Source organism: Pongo abelii, chromosome 2, assembly GCF_028885655.2.
Source record: "Pongo abelii isolate AG06213 chromosome 2, NHGRI_mPonAbe1-v2.0_pri, whole genome shotgun sequence".
Classification (NCBI taxonomy): domain Eukaryota; kingdom Metazoa; phylum Chordata; class Mammalia; order Primates; family Hominidae; genus Pongo; species Pongo abelii.
The window spans coordinates 207,703,189-207,719,184 of NC_085928.1; the positions used below are offsets into that span (position 1 = coordinate 207,703,189).

General features: G+C 35.5%; 1 protein-coding gene across 9 annotated transcripts in view; it reads right to left on the reverse strand.

Moving 5' to 3' along the window:
• Positions 1-15,996, reverse strand: part of DLG1 (discs large MAGUK scaffold protein 1) — a 271,361-nt gene that overhangs the window by 179,885 nt on the left and 75,480 nt on the right. The gene's annotated exons all lie outside the window — the stretch shown is intronic.

Here is a 15,996-nt window from a genome sequence, read left to right on the forward strand (position 1 = left end):
AATTATTACTGAGTTGGGAAGGAATGACAAAGAAATCTGAGGAGAGCAAACGGAACTTCTAAGGGAATAGGTATTACTCTTTTATTATTTTTAATGTTATGTAGCAATTCTTTATACCTACATATATTTTATACCTATTAGTTTATATCTACTCAATATTTAATAAAGGCAAATTTTAAATACCATGCAAATGACCAAGAAACCATACCCTGTCAAACTTTTGTACACCACTAGGGTTCACTGAACCCCATTCTAGTTTGTATGGGGCGGGGGGTGGTAATTAAAAGCAATTCTAAATATTTTAACGATTGCTTTTCCAATATGGTTACTCTTTCTTAAGATCTTTCATATAACAAAGAGAAAATTTACTTTTTTACATATAAAAATAAAATGCATTCTACCTGGTAATAAATCACTATTCCATCATCCTTCAGATACCAACTTGGTAAGTCTCTCCTTTTTTTTCCTTAAGCTTTCGCTGAACACAGTTCAGAATTCAAAAATTTTAGGTTTTGCCTGTGCTGAAAGATTCCCAAGATGAGGTCTCTCCTTTTTTTTCCTTAAGCTTTTGCTGAACATGGTTAAGAATTCAAAAATTTTAACTTTTGGCTTGCATTGAAAGATTCCCAAGATTATTCCCAGACTCAATGATTTGCTCGTAGGACTTAGGAGAGTGAGTCATATTCACAGATATGACTTATTACAACGAAAGGCTACAAAGCAAAAATCAGCAAAGAAAAATGGCACATGGGGCAGTCTGGGGAAAACTGGGAGCCACTTTCCAGAATCCTCTCCCAGTGGAGTCACATAAGATTTCCTGAATTCACCCAGCAACAAGTTGTGACAATACATGTGAAATGCCGTCTACCATGAAAGACTGTTAGAGACTCAGGACCCAGGGTTTTCACTGTGGGCTGGTCACATAGGCACCTAGCACATGACAAAATTTCAGACTCCCAGAAGGAGGTATTCGGCAGAAATAATATTTTGTACAAACAGTTTAGGCACAGTAAGCGACTTGATCAGCTAGTGGTAGGAATCCTCCCAAAATCTAAGTTTCCAGACACTAGTCAACAGCCAACCTTACAAGCTGGCCTTTTCAAAGAGAGCAGTTTAGGTTATGTTAACTTTTTTCTGCACACCACCATTAATGGCAAAGAGAAGAAAACTGACAGAGAGAGACATTTTACAACTACTAGCTGATCAAAATATGAATGAAAATAAAGATAACAACACTAGATTAATGACAATGGTGAATTTGATTGTAGAAGTAAAATCGGAGACAAGTCTTCACTTGACAATATTCTAAATGAATTTTCTCAAATTCAAGAATAGATGAGTGAACAACTCAGGTTTAAAGGAAATGTAGCATTTTCATCCACTTAGTCATTAAACAGGACTTAATCATGCAATTTTTTGTGACAAGAACTTGGACCATCCCAGTATCCTAAGAGTATATGTAAGAGTATGCTCTCGTTTTTTATAGTGATACACCATAATTTGTCTGTAAGCTGACAACTGCTGAAGGTAGATATGTACACAAAGGTGGATGAAAGGAAACAGATGATACAAAAATAAAAAATTAAATGGACTGATCATTCTCATTGGTGTTGATTAATCAGAAAATGAAATGGTTTTCCAATTATGGATCAAGAACAATGAATGTCCTCCCTACTTCAAGATTATGAACCATCAAAGTTTGTAAACTATGTTTTGATTTCAAGTGAAAAAACAAAACCTATTAAAATTTGGAATCAGTATGTACTAAATGGATATATATTTCATGTTCACGTAGGTCAGCTGATGAGTGGTTATTTACATTCAAAGCATACTGCACATTTTGAGTACAAACATCTTCACAAACAAATGTTATAAACATACAATGGAATAATACTCAACAATTAAAAGGAATGAAATACTGATACAGGCAAGGACACAGATGAATCTCAAAATAATTTGAAAGGAGCCAGACTTAAAAATAGAACATATTTTATGGCTCCATTTATATAAAACTCTAGAAATGCAAACTAATCTATAATGACAAAAATCAAACCAGTAGTTGTCTGGGAGAGAAGAGAACAGGGAAGGACAGGAGGGAAGGATTGAAAAGCAGCTTGGGAAAATGTTTTCAGGTGATGGATACATTTACCATCTTGATTACAGTGATGGTTTCACAGGTGTACACAGATGTCAACACCTGAAGAAGCTGTACTTTTTTAATATGTGTAGTTTATTATATGTGAATTATATCCCAGTAATGCTGATTTTAAAAATTGGGTTTACTATTACTACGTTTAGATTCTAATTAAAATTTCTAACAAAGATTTTTCATTACTCCTTTATTCTTCTGTTATTTACAAACAACTTCAATTAAAATAAATAAACTTCAATTTAAAATAAATTATTTTAAAAATAAAAAGAACAGCAATGTAAGATAAAAAGTGACAAAGAATGATGAACAATCTTCTAGATAATGTGGGTTAAGTTACTGTCAGCTAAGAGAAGTGTTCGAGGCAGTCTGTATAGCAAATATCCCACACTTACAAAAACGATGAAAAGAGCATGATGAAATTTATAATCATCATAATTTACATTTCAAATTTGTGAAATATGTCAAATATGGATTGCTCTTTTCTCTAAAACCAACTGAGGAAGTCTAAAAAAAAAAGGCTTCTGCCAGGAGTTCCCAGTGGTTTGCGTATCACATCTTTTAATGGCTATGAACTTCAAGGGAAGGTTTCTTTTTTATGTACTTTATCTCCAGCAAGTGCCAAAGATAGCTTAGAATAAATTCTTTTTCTTAAAAAACACAGCTATACTGTCAGAACAAACCCACTCTTGGACCGTTAAGTCCAGAAAAACACAGTCAACTGCTTCACTCCTTAAAACATACTATCAAACAAAAGTTATTACTTTCTACTTCTGCAAGACTAATAAGCAATCAGGAACTACAACTTCTCCTGCTGTCTAAGATGTTTTTACAGAGACAGTTCCCTATTGATGGATAGGCTATATTCCAAAAATTAGTACTTTTTGCTTGTTTGGAACAATTTAAAATAAGAATGTAAATTATGACTAGGTTCCTAAAGCCAACCCATAAAAAGCCCACTTAACACAACATACCTTAGACCTATATTGATTCAAACACAGGTAGTCATCAAACACACACAGATGCGTTCTGAAATTAAAACTCAGCCGGGCACAATGGCTCACGCCTGTAAGCCCAGCACTCTGGGAAGCCGAGGCGGGCGGATCACCTGAGGTCAGGAGTTCAAGTCCAGCCTGACCAACATGGAGAAACCCGTCTCTAGTAAAAATACAAAATTAGCCAGGCGTGGTGGCGCATGCCTGTAATCCCAGCTACTCAGGAAGGCTGAGGCAGGAGAATCGTTTGAACCCAGGAGGCAGAGGTTGCGGTGAACCGAGATGCGCCACTGCACTCCAGCCTGGGCAACAAGTGTGAAACTCGGACTCAAAAAAAGAAAAGGAATTAAAACTCAGATTACCAAAACATTCACTGTCTTCTTACCTACCCTCTATTCTCAAACACATGCTCAAGATGTTTCTTCTTTGGTAGTAGCAAATAGGCATAGGGTGGCCAAACTGAGCAGCAGAGGCTACAATGACTTTCTTAATCTGAAAATTCAAGTAATTTAAAAATTGAATATTCTTAAACCTCATCACCCTTACTTATTCACTTGGCAATCTCCCTTGATGACCGGATTTGTTCAAACCTAATTTACGAATGCTCAGTGAACTTTATAAATAAAATGTTTTACAAAAATGTGATATATCATCAAAGCCTAGATTCTAAACCTCTTTCACATGCTTGTCAACTTAGAAGCCCTGGCTCTTCCTTTACTAATAAACCCTGGCTGAATTATGTCCCCCGCCCTCCCCACCAAAATTCATATACTGAAGTCCTAACTTCCAGTACCTCAGAATGTATCTTTATTCGAAGACAAGGACTTCAAAAAGGTGATTAAGATGTGGCCATTAGGGTGTGGTAGTCCAATCTGACTGGCTTCCTTATAAAAGAAGGCAATTTGGACACACTGAGGGACACAGCGGGGTATGCGCGCACCGAGGACAGGCTGTGGGAAGAGGCAGTAAGAAGGTGGCCATCTGCAAGCTAAGGGGAAAGGCCTCGGGAAATCTCGCCAGCACTTTGAGCTTGGACTTTCAGCCTCCAGAACACTGAGAAATTAAATCTGCTGTTTAAGCCAACCAATAAATCTGCAGTTTTTGTTATGGCAGCCCTAGCCAACTAATACAGAGCTTTAAAAAACATAACTATGTACACTGTAGAATTTAATACTCTAAAGTTTTATTCCATCATCTCCACTGACAGAATTTCTAAATTAATGACAGAAAAGTTACACTAGGTAACATGATTAGTACATAAATGCCTTAAGGGCAGATTTCCTTTGTTTACTGCTATATACCCAGTGCACAGGTGCTTAATTACTGAGAGAATGAATCAATGACTAAATTAATCAATAATTTTCTTTGTAAAAATTAGAAAGACACATACCCTATTTTAACTTCCTGAAATGATTGCACTGCTTCAATGTTATATATTTAAACCAAGTGGTATTTGTTTTAAAATAAAATGTTCTTTTAAAATGTACTACAACTTTCCATTTATAAAAAGAAAATTTTATAAGTATACAAAGTGAAAAAGAAAATTTCCAAAGTAAGTACATTCTTAAAGGAAGATAAGAAAAATTACATTCCAAAATGTAATGTACTAGATTTTCAAAGAAAAGGCTAATACTATATATCACAGTATAGTTCTAAACGGATATAGGAGAACAATAATCAACTATTTCTAGCTGCAGACATATTATGGGGCCACTGCTATCAGCAAATGCTAATAGAAACTATTTACCAATACATGAAAAAATTATTTAATTCATTCAGTTTAAGAAAGGAGTTTTTGAGCTTTTTTCTCTGTACCCCCCCATCCAGCAGAAAAAGAAAGCAGTTTAATACACCATCCTGAAAGACCGAGGAACTAGCTAGAGTCCCACAGTCACTGAAGAATAAATACTGTTTTTCCTTTGGAGAAACCATTAAGTCAATAAAAAGGGACTTTAAAATAGAACAGTACGCTAAAGATACTGGCTCAATGTAAAGGTTTGGTAACACAGACATGAGAAAGTACATTTCATCTTAGAAGAAAGAAGATACTAGAGGAGGCCTGTGCTTTTAACATCAAAAGGCATTTAACCTTAATTACTGTTAAAAATTATTCTAATCCAATTCTAACAAGCAAACTGCTATTGATCATTATTTATTACACAGTATTTTTCAATTAGAAATCTATTTTGAAACAGTATTCTTAAATAAGAATATCTTAGTGCTCAGTGAACTGTTTCAAGGAAACCTTACATACCACATACCATACCCTAAAAGTAAAGGGACATACTCCTTTTACTTCAGTGTAATGGTCGCTCTTTCGCAATGTTTACTTTTGCCTCTGAAGGCTGGAACAAAGAAGTGAGAAGGATAAAGAAACATAACAGGGGCCGGGCGTGGTGGCTCATGCCTGTAATCCCAGCACTTTGGGAGAACAAGGCAGGAGGATCACCTGAGGTCAGGAGTTTGACACCAGCCTGGCCAACATGATGAAACCCCATCTCTACTAAAAATACAAAAAATGAGCCAAGTGTGGTGGCGTGCGCCTGTAATCCCAGCTACTCGGGAGGCTGACGTGGGAGAATCGCTTGAACCCAGGAGGTGGAGGTTGCAGTGAACCCAGCTAAGGCCACGCCACTGCACTCCAGCCTGGGTGACAGAGTGAGACTCCATCTCAAAAAGAAAAGAAAAAAAAAAAAAAGAAACATAACAGGAAGCAAACACTCAATAAAGCTACGTTTCGACCTTTATGCAGACATTTTACCAACTAGATGTGTGAAGAGAAAGCCTCAATTGGACTTTTCTGCTTTATTTCAGCTAAACAGACACATTACTTGACAAGCTCTAAAATTAATCCGACTTCAGTAAAAATACTGTGTGTATGCATTAGGTTAGACACTGTAGATTGCTTTGCCCAACACTACAATCTGTTTCCCTTGCTTTTGTCTAATACAGAGGCTATAAAAGCTAAATACAGTACAGTCATCCTTTGGTATCTGTGGGGGACAGGTTCCAGGACCTCCCAAAGAGAACAAAATCTGAAGATACTCAAGTCCCCTGATATAAAGTGGTGTATGTAGTATTTGCACATAACTTATGTACATCCTCCCATATACTTTAAATCATCTCTAGATTACTCACATTGCCTAGTACAATGTTAATGCTATGTAAATAGTTGTTATAATGTACTGCTCAGGGAAAAATGACAAGAAAAAACGTCTGTATATGTTCAGTACAAACACAACTTTTTCCCCCGAATTCTGATCCACAGTCGGTTGAATCCACAGATGCGGAAGCCATGGATGCGAAGAGCTGACTGTAGTTAGGTTTCCAACTCTCCCTTACTACTAGGAGAGTCCGTGTGACACAGTTTTAATCAATGAAATATATGCAGACATCTACTAGCTTTATAAACCACACTCCTTTCCCCTTTGCACTTTTTTCCCCGTCTTTATGACTAGAGCTGCAACAGACATCTTTCAATGAAGCAAAGGCCAAGAGAAAAAGATGTCCACAGCTGTAGCAGCTGCGTATTTCCAAGCTGACTATAATGAGGAAAAAATAAGGGTCCATTTGTTTAAACTCATTGTTAGTTTAGTATTTATTATTTGCAAATATCTTAAGCATATTTCACCCAGGGAGAAGTGGGGTGGGTAGTGGGGAAAATGATGTAATTGTAAGATAGGTCTTCTCGTTTTCCACCCAATTATCTTTTAACAGCAAAAAACAAATCATTAAGAATATGAAGCAACATAGCAAGGAGTCATGAACAAGTCCCTGAAGCTACTTGTATCCCTGACCAAGAAACACAGCTAAGTGGGAACAGTACCTTTTCCAATAAAATAGAATCGCCAAGGTTTTAACACCTTACACTATTTCGCTTCAGAGAGAAGACACCCAAAAAAAACACTCCTGACTTTATACTGGGTGTTCTGCCTTCCCTCTGAGATTCTCTCACTTCAATTACTGCTGTCACCAAACATACTTTAATGCTTTATTACAAAAGGCATCCTGACGGCTTCTCTTAGGGCAGTTAGTAAAGGCAAGAACTTTCAAGAGCTTGATACTACAAAAAAAAAAAAAAACAAACAACTTCAACTAGCTTCACAAAATATAAGTTTCTGATCGTCACATACCTCATTTCCTCCTAGGGACCTTAGGCTCCGGCCTTACTGTGCCTACTATTTTGAAATAGCTAATTCTACACTAAAGAGTTGGCATACCTTCAGAGGCACTATGATTTTGCTAATTTCTGTTCACATCCACCCCCAAAGAACTGCCTCCTAAACAGCTTCATAGTCTCTACATTAAGAACTTGAATGTCCTCTGCATTCTCCTCACATTCCCAAAGGTCCTTTCTCTGAGTTCTAACGTGAGACATGAGAGATTAAACAGGCTTCCTTCCACAGGGACTGACACCAGAAATTAACTCATGTTTTGGTGATACTGCTCCAATTATACACACGCACGCACACTCTCACTCTGACACACATGGAGACTTCCAAGATTCTATAGTAAACATATTGCTTCTTCATGATAATCTATTACTGTAACCTTCTTGGATAAATGTCTCATAAAGAACAGAATGGTTAAGAGGTAAACTCTAGTCATATAGAAAACTGACTTTTTAAAAAGATATTTAATTTCCAACAAACAAGGTGGTGCTTTTATTCCTTTTCAAAAGCTCATTGCCATAAATTAAAATACTCAGCTTAGTTTTAAATGTGATTTGGAATTTACATAGTAAGATTACTTGTTGTTTACATACAAATTAAGGAAGTAAACAGTTATTAATTGACATTAGAAGTACTGTTAGAAAATAAACTTTTTGCACATGCAATATTGGTATTAGTTTATACACTGGAAAGAAAGATGTGTTTACCCTTATTGTCTCAAGCCATTTCCGAAATGTTTTAACTAAAAGTTGTGGGATAATTTTGGTATAATTCTCCCCAATGGGTATTCTTCTTTAATCACATTAAAATTTTTAATTAATTTACTTGTCAGTTTCACCAAAAAGCTTTAATAAATTCTGCATCTATCAAAATATACTGCATCTATCAAAATAATGAAAAATGTGACTAGGATGCTGTGGTCTTAGAAACTATATTTCTACATGTCTCTTGTCAATACTACCTGCCATAAAATTCAAACATTTTGGAAAACAATTTTTAAAAATTCTATCCACAAATGGTTAAGCCCCAAAATAACCCACTTCTTTTTATTTCCCAAATTAAAGTATCTAATGATTTCCTAAATTGTAAACATATAACTTAGATGCCCTTTTAACTCTCTTTAATTACCAAGTATGTGACATTTTCAATAAAATATTTTCTTCATTTTCCCACCAGAGGGCAACCAAGAACCTCAAGTGGTGCTGTGCAATGAATTTAACAGCATCCAAAGTGGTTTAAAGGAGTGGAGGATAGGGGAAGAGTTTAAAGTTCACCAAGACTATCAGACTAGTCATGAGCAATGGCATGTTACTTCTTAAAACCTTCTATAATAAGAGTAGTACTTTGAAACATCTTATATACATAAGATGTTTAATTTACCTACATATAAGGAGGAACATTTTTTACAGTGATTAGCTTTATAAAAATATTCCTTAAAAAATTTAAAATCCTTTTCCTAAAACACTCTGTTGTACATACCACATGAAAAAACAGGCTTAACACCTAGGGAAAAAAAAATGTAGCCTCAGCTATTTAAACAACGCATATTAATTTTACACTGGCTCATAGTTTAACAACCAATATGAATGTTAAATTTGTCAAAAATCTTTTTCTATCAGCAGCATACTTTTTCTTGTGCAATCATTTCCATTTCTTATTTCAGAAAATTTCTGAAATCTCAGTAGGAAAATAAGAATTCTCTGACAAAACAAAGAATTTAAAGTAAAGAGGGAAAAATGCTTGGGTGACCAGAAAAGCAATATATTCTTTAATAAAGGGGTAAAAATCTTTCAGCCTAATTTAATCAGCTAGCAATTTGAGACCTCTTCACATTAGCAATTGGAAAGTTTCAGTCCTACAAAAACTAAAAAGGAAAAAAAGTTTGATTCAAAACAATACCTCAAAATAAGTAATTATTCCCCCAAATACTACATTAGAGGGCTCTCTTCCTACAAATAGCTTTAAACCATATGTTGTTTTTATTGTTGTTGTTGTCGAGACGGAGTCTCGCTTTGTAGCCCAGGCCGGAGTGCAGTGGCGTGATCTGGGCTCACTGCAAGCTCCACCTCCTGGGTTCACGCCATTCTCCTGCCTCAGCCTCCCGAGTAGCTGGGACTATAGGCACCCGCCACCGCACCCAGCTAATTTTTTTGTACTTTTTAGTAGAGACGGGGTTTCACTGTGTTAACCAGGATGGTCTCGATCTCCTGACCTCATGATCCGCCCGCCTCAGCATATATTGTTTTTGATTGCAGAAATCAGGTAAAAATGCACCCGTTCTTTGTTCTATTTAATATTTTATATAAGAATAACCACCTTTAAGGCAAACTTTACATTCATTTTATTTATATAGAACACATTACTAAATTAACCAGTTTCATTTATAGGAAATGAGTAGTAAAGTCATGGTTCTTTTGGTGTTTATTTTGTTCAAAAGCTTTCTTTCCTCTATACAATCTAAAGAGCATCACAATTTAGTATCAAAATCAAAGTCTATGGCATTAGTTTAAATATTAAACCTGCCACAAGCAGTTTCTTCCATCAAAGTGATATCAATGGTGTTTCCTGTACACTTAATTCTCCCCAGTAGCAACACATAAAAACCAAGTCAATAATTAATCCTCATTAATGGAGAATGACAACATTTTACATGCAGCTTTCATAAAAATCAGATCCTTTTCTACCATACCTTAACTGTGCACAGACCAATTCTTTACTCATGTCAGACACACAAACGACAGGAATCTATTACATGAATTAAAGTCAATCAAACCATCTAATCTAAATTATATTTCTTTGCTGAAATACTATTGGATTTTAAAACCAAGCTTTTTAAGGAAGTATTATTCAAACCCACCTTACATCCAAACATTAAGGATATTGTGCTGTTGGAACATGCTACTTTACAGTGGCATAACATCGGAGAAAAGCAATCCAAGTTTTTGATGCTAGGAGACATTTTTTCAGACCCTGAGCATTTAAATCGATCCAAGACTGAAATTCCAGAAAAATGCCTTGGTGCATGTTGTTTGCTGACTGTCTTGAACATTTAATCTAGATCCAAAGCACTCTTTTAAAAAAAAACTGTATTAAAATGATGCATTCTTCATTGTTTCCACCCCCCACAGTAGAGATCAGGTCGGTATACTATGATTGGAATTAAAATGCTGTTTCTTTTTCCTGCATAATAAAACTGCTTCACTAAAATTACAGTCAAATTACCACAATGAAAGTGCTCATTTAGCATCACTTTGTCAGGGCCTTGCTAATATCCTTAAAATTTAATCCAGCATCGGATTCACCACAGAGCTCCACTTGCTGCAGTACAAGCTCTACTATCTCCTCCATGAGAATAAGATACAACTCAAGCAGAGCCATGATGCTCAAATATATGCTGGCTGCTTTGGGGGAGGGGCAGAGATATTGCAGCAAGGGATTCATTACATGGTTCAATAAGAGATGAGCCCAGAGCTTGTCATATGTGATGCTTTCTTACTACACCACTAAACACTGTAGTCTGATTTAAAATACAGTTTTAATGGTAAAAAGAGTACCTCAATTATCATATTTTGTAGTTTGATTCCTCTCTATAAACAATTCAAGCAACAACAACAAAAATCAATCATCTAGCAAAGTAGAATAATTACAAATTAAACTTGGACAGTAAAAAAAGTTCACTATTTTCTAATACATCAAAATCACTTAAAATCTGGAAAAACATTATTGAACCAATTTTGATGTATATCTATATCATATGGAAAGTTTAAAAGCGGAAAGTCAAGCAGTTTAATTCACTGACATATCACTGATTTATCCACTCTTTCAAATATTATTTTCTGTGCTTTGGCTTTTTAATCAATGCTTTGGTAGAAAAGCTATCATTACCTAATTACATTCAAAGCAACAAATAAAATACTGTGAAAATGGCATTCTTACAGTATTTTATATTTAAAATCTTGCACACAAATGTTACATCTTATGCAGTACCTTCACTATAATTTAAATGGACAATATTTATTGAAACTCAAAAGCTGAATTAACAAATGCCAGTAAAATACTAAATAACACACAAAGGAATATTTACTGCTTCATCTATGTAATTTTCTTTCTTCCACTATTATTTGGGTTGTTCTAAGTACTACATCTACATTGCAGTTAAGAAATACACTTGCTAATGAAGACTGTCAAATTTTACAAAACTGCCTGTAATCCCAGCACTTTGGGTGGCCGAGGTGGGTGGATCACCTGAGGTCAGGAGTTCGAGACCAGCCTGGCCAACATGGTGAAACCCTGTCTCTAGTAAAAACACAAAAAAATTAGCCAGGCATGGTGGTACGCACCTGTAGTCCCAGCTACTTGGGAGACTGAGGCAGGAGAATAGCTTGAAACTGGGAGATGGAGGTTGCAGTGAACCGAGACTGCGCTACTGCACTCCAGCCTGGGCGACAGAGTGAGACTCCATCTCAAAAAAAACAAAAACAAACAAACAAAAAAAAACCCAAGAAAAATTTTACAAAACTAAAATTATCAATTCATATATTTGTACTCAACAACCTAGTCTCTATATGCTTAGTAAACAAAGCTGTTTGTGGAAAAGTATACTATATTTTGCTATACACCAGAAACAGCGTGCCAAAAGACAAAAATTCCCTTATCACCAACCATAACTCTAATTCCAAACCTGCTCAAGAACACTTTTAATTCCAATTTCCTACACAATTCTCTATTCTGTTCTATTCCTACTTATGTAATTGTATAAGGGGTGAGAGAGAGAAAAAACTAGGTTACATTTCTAAAACAGTAAAGGAAATAGCTGGTTCTCCAATCTAATTACCCTGACAGGTAAATAACTGCAAATCCCATGACTTGTGAAACTTAAATGAAAAGTCAAATGTCAACTGTAACTAGGGCAAGAAAAAGTAAACTGTGCTCCTTAGAAGCCTTTATATTTAAAAAGACATTTACTAAGTCAGAGCCATAGTTGTTAAGCTGTGGTTTTCAGCCTTTTTCACTGCAGTGCCTCAGAGGTGTCACCAACGTTCTTTCATTTTAAAACTTTCATTTTCAAATTTACAAATTTTAATTTTAAAAACCTGGAAGCACAAATGTGTAACAAGTTTTAATATTGGTGTTTATCTATAACAATTTATTTACCCATACTACCAAGTAAACTCATTTTGTGTCAATCTCAAAACACAACTTCTCCAATTTTTGTGCACATGGGGCATTTGTCTCATTGATCATGTAGGTTGTACATGCTGAGTCTTAATAAAATTCAGTTCTGTGCAGACATATATGCTCCCCTAAAACTATATAAGCAAGCACATTATTTGGCACATGTCTAATAGAACAAAATGTCAGGCAAAGTTCAAGCATGTCTACTTAGCCTGTGCTCTTAATACAGTCTGCCTTATTCAGTTGGTTACACAATAAACATGTAATATATTCAACTATGATAATATTGTGCTATGATCATTTTAATGATTACTAGGAATTAACCAGTGTTTCTTGCCTGGTTTTTTAGTAAACTGAATGAATGAGTTCAACGTATACATTTTGGGTCAAAATTTACCATACCTAAAACTGCAGAAGAGAGTATAAAAAACATGAATTTGATTTTGAGACTTACCAGGAAAAATGACTAATTTTGACTATTTTGAAACTCCGAGTGGATCTGACAGATTTGCACGAAAGTGTCTTAGGCTGTTTTGCTTTTTTTTATTTTTATTTTTATTTTTTGAGACGGAGTCTCGCTCTGTAGCCCAGGCTGGAGTGCAGTGGCCCGATCTCGGCTCACTGCAAGCTCCGCCTCCCGGGTTCGCGCCATTCTCCCACCTCAGCCTCCCGAGTAGCTGGGACTACAGGCGCCCGCCAACACGCCCGGCTAATCTTTTGTATTTTTAGTAGAGATGGGGTTTCACCGTGTTAGCCAGGATGGTCTCAATCTCCTGACCTCGTGTTCCGCCCGTCTCGGCCTCCCAAAGTGCTGGGATTACAGGTGTGAGCCACCGCACCCGGCTTGTTTTGCTTTTTAATGATGTTATCTAACAAATCAATATCCCAGATATATTCAGCCAAATAATACCTATCAAACTACCTAAGAAACAGTATATAAGTAATAATAATAAATAATTATAACAGTAGCAATTGTCATTTAATAATTACTACTAGTCAGGCATTCTGCAAAGTGCTTTCACGTGTCAGAAAAATTATCAAAAGCTTGGAAAAAGGGGCAAAAAAATTGGTAGTACATTCAACGCTGTATAGAGACAAAGGTTGTTCAAGATTATCCAGGGCAATGGTTTTCAACATGGAACAATTTTGTGGTCCCAGGGACACTTGGCAATGTCTGCTGCCCAATCGAGGAAAAGACTCTACGGTCATCTAGTGGGTAGAAGCTAGGGATGCTACTAAACATTTTATAACATACTGGACAGCTTTCCACAACAAAGAATGATCTAGTCCAAAAATCAAGGATGCCTAAGTTGAGAAATTCTAATTTAGGGGAATGTACACTTCAACACACTATTTACTAAAAGTCCCATCCCAGCACTTTGGGAGGTCAAAGTGGGAGGATTACTTGAGGCCAGAAGTTCGAGACCAGCCTAGTCAACACAGCAAGAGTCCATCTCTAAAAAATAAATAAATAAATACTTGGGAGGCTGAGGTGGAAAGATCACTTGAGCCCTTGAGCTACTGCTTGGGCCATGATTGAGCCACTGCACTCCAGCCTGGGTGACAGAGTGACAGCCTGTCTCTTAAAAAAAAGAAAGTCCTAGATAGTGAAGTTATATATGTTAACCTGTAGCTTTTTATTCAATAGAGAAGCAAATAATTTTTGCCCAGATAACCACAAAGATTAAATTCCTGGCCTCATTGGATATTAATCAGTTTCTTATCTAACTCAGCAATCTTCTATTAACATTGCCTATAAATACTTAGATAACAAATGCACTCTGGTCAAGTTTAACATCTTACTATTTCTCTCATTAACAAGTGAGTGGAATACAATCTGTGACACATGTTCATTCTACATTTGCCTAAGAACTTTGCTTTTTTGAAAATCATACCTTAACAAGCATAATCGCCTTACTTAATCCAAATATGATTATTTGGATATACTTTAACGCATGTAATTACCTTACTTAATCCAAATATGATCTACCTCTTACGAGGTAAAAAGTATTATAACGTCCATTTGATAAATGAGAGAAACTCAAGGCTTGGAGGAGTCACATAATTTATCCATGGTGTCACAGTTAGCAGAAATGGGAATCATGTCTGACTACGAAGCTCATTTTCAACAATTAATAAATGCAAGCCAAGGTTAGATATTTGGCGAGTCGAGTCCAAAGTCCTTACTATTCTTTCTACCTGCTAGAACAACAATTTAAGGCTGTAAGGCAAGCTTTAGAACAGTTTTCAATTACTAATCTGTTTCAAATAGGTTTTTCTCAATACTGTATAACAAAATAGAGGGGAAAAGATGCTGAGATTAATAATATCAAAAGGTTTGCATTACTCAAAACTGCCTGTTTAGATTTATATAACAAATGTAAATATGAATTTATTAAGTAAATATACGGTAATAAATACTACCTATATTACATATTGCAGTTCCATGTTTAAGATTTCACTGTCAACTGAAATCTTATAAAAGGGTTAAAATACAAGAGCAACACCCAACCAAACTCCTTCACCTGTCACATTAACTAGAGATCAAATAATATAGTAAAAACATCAAACTAGTCATGAAATTTTTTCATTATATATTAACTCATTATCAAACAAATGCTGAGTTATTAAGTTATTATCATAAAACAAGGGTAAGCTAACAAATTTTTTAAGTCCATAAGAAGCTAAACTTGTAGACCAGCAGTCCTTAAATGAGCAGTGTTGTGCTTTTTTTTTTTTTTAATTCCTAGATGATTTTGACATGTCACTGTCCCCAATCCCACTGATTTTCAAAACATCATGGTAAATCTATTGATAAATATTTGGGTTTCATACCAAAGATAGTAATAGCATCTTTATATAAACAATTGTAATTCCTACAGAGCAGAGGACTTAGGTAAGATCACAAAGTGATGTTACATCTCAAGACCAGAAGTATACATCTTAAAGAATATTTGAATTTAATTTTCACACTTGTCAAAAAACAAGAATAAAATGATAGTAATATCTGCTAAGAAATGGCATTGCTTTCCATGACTCTTCCAACTGCTTTACATATAGTAAGTTATTTAATAATCTTAATGCTAAGTTATAGCATATAACTAGTTGCTGTAACACCTAAGTTTCCATGGTGACAGCTTCAACATGAAGAATTAATGAACATTCACTGATAATTTCAACATTAGAAACTATCTCCAACAGAAGCGCCTAACAGTTCTTAACAGTGAAGAAATGCAGCTAGCTCACACCGCTGTAAGAGAACCATATGGGATTTAAATGATTAATGGAGTTAGAGAAACACTATTTTTCTTAAATTACATGAAGAATTAATGCTGTGGTTTTGCTTATTTGCTGTCTTTTTGAAACAGCAGGAATTAAGCAGTAACATTAGATACCTATGAATTTGCCATCAATTTGGCAAAGAATAGCCCACAATAATGTGGACATTTCTGTTATAAGTAGGCTTACAAAGTTGATTTAGCAAAAATACCATAAAACTGATTAC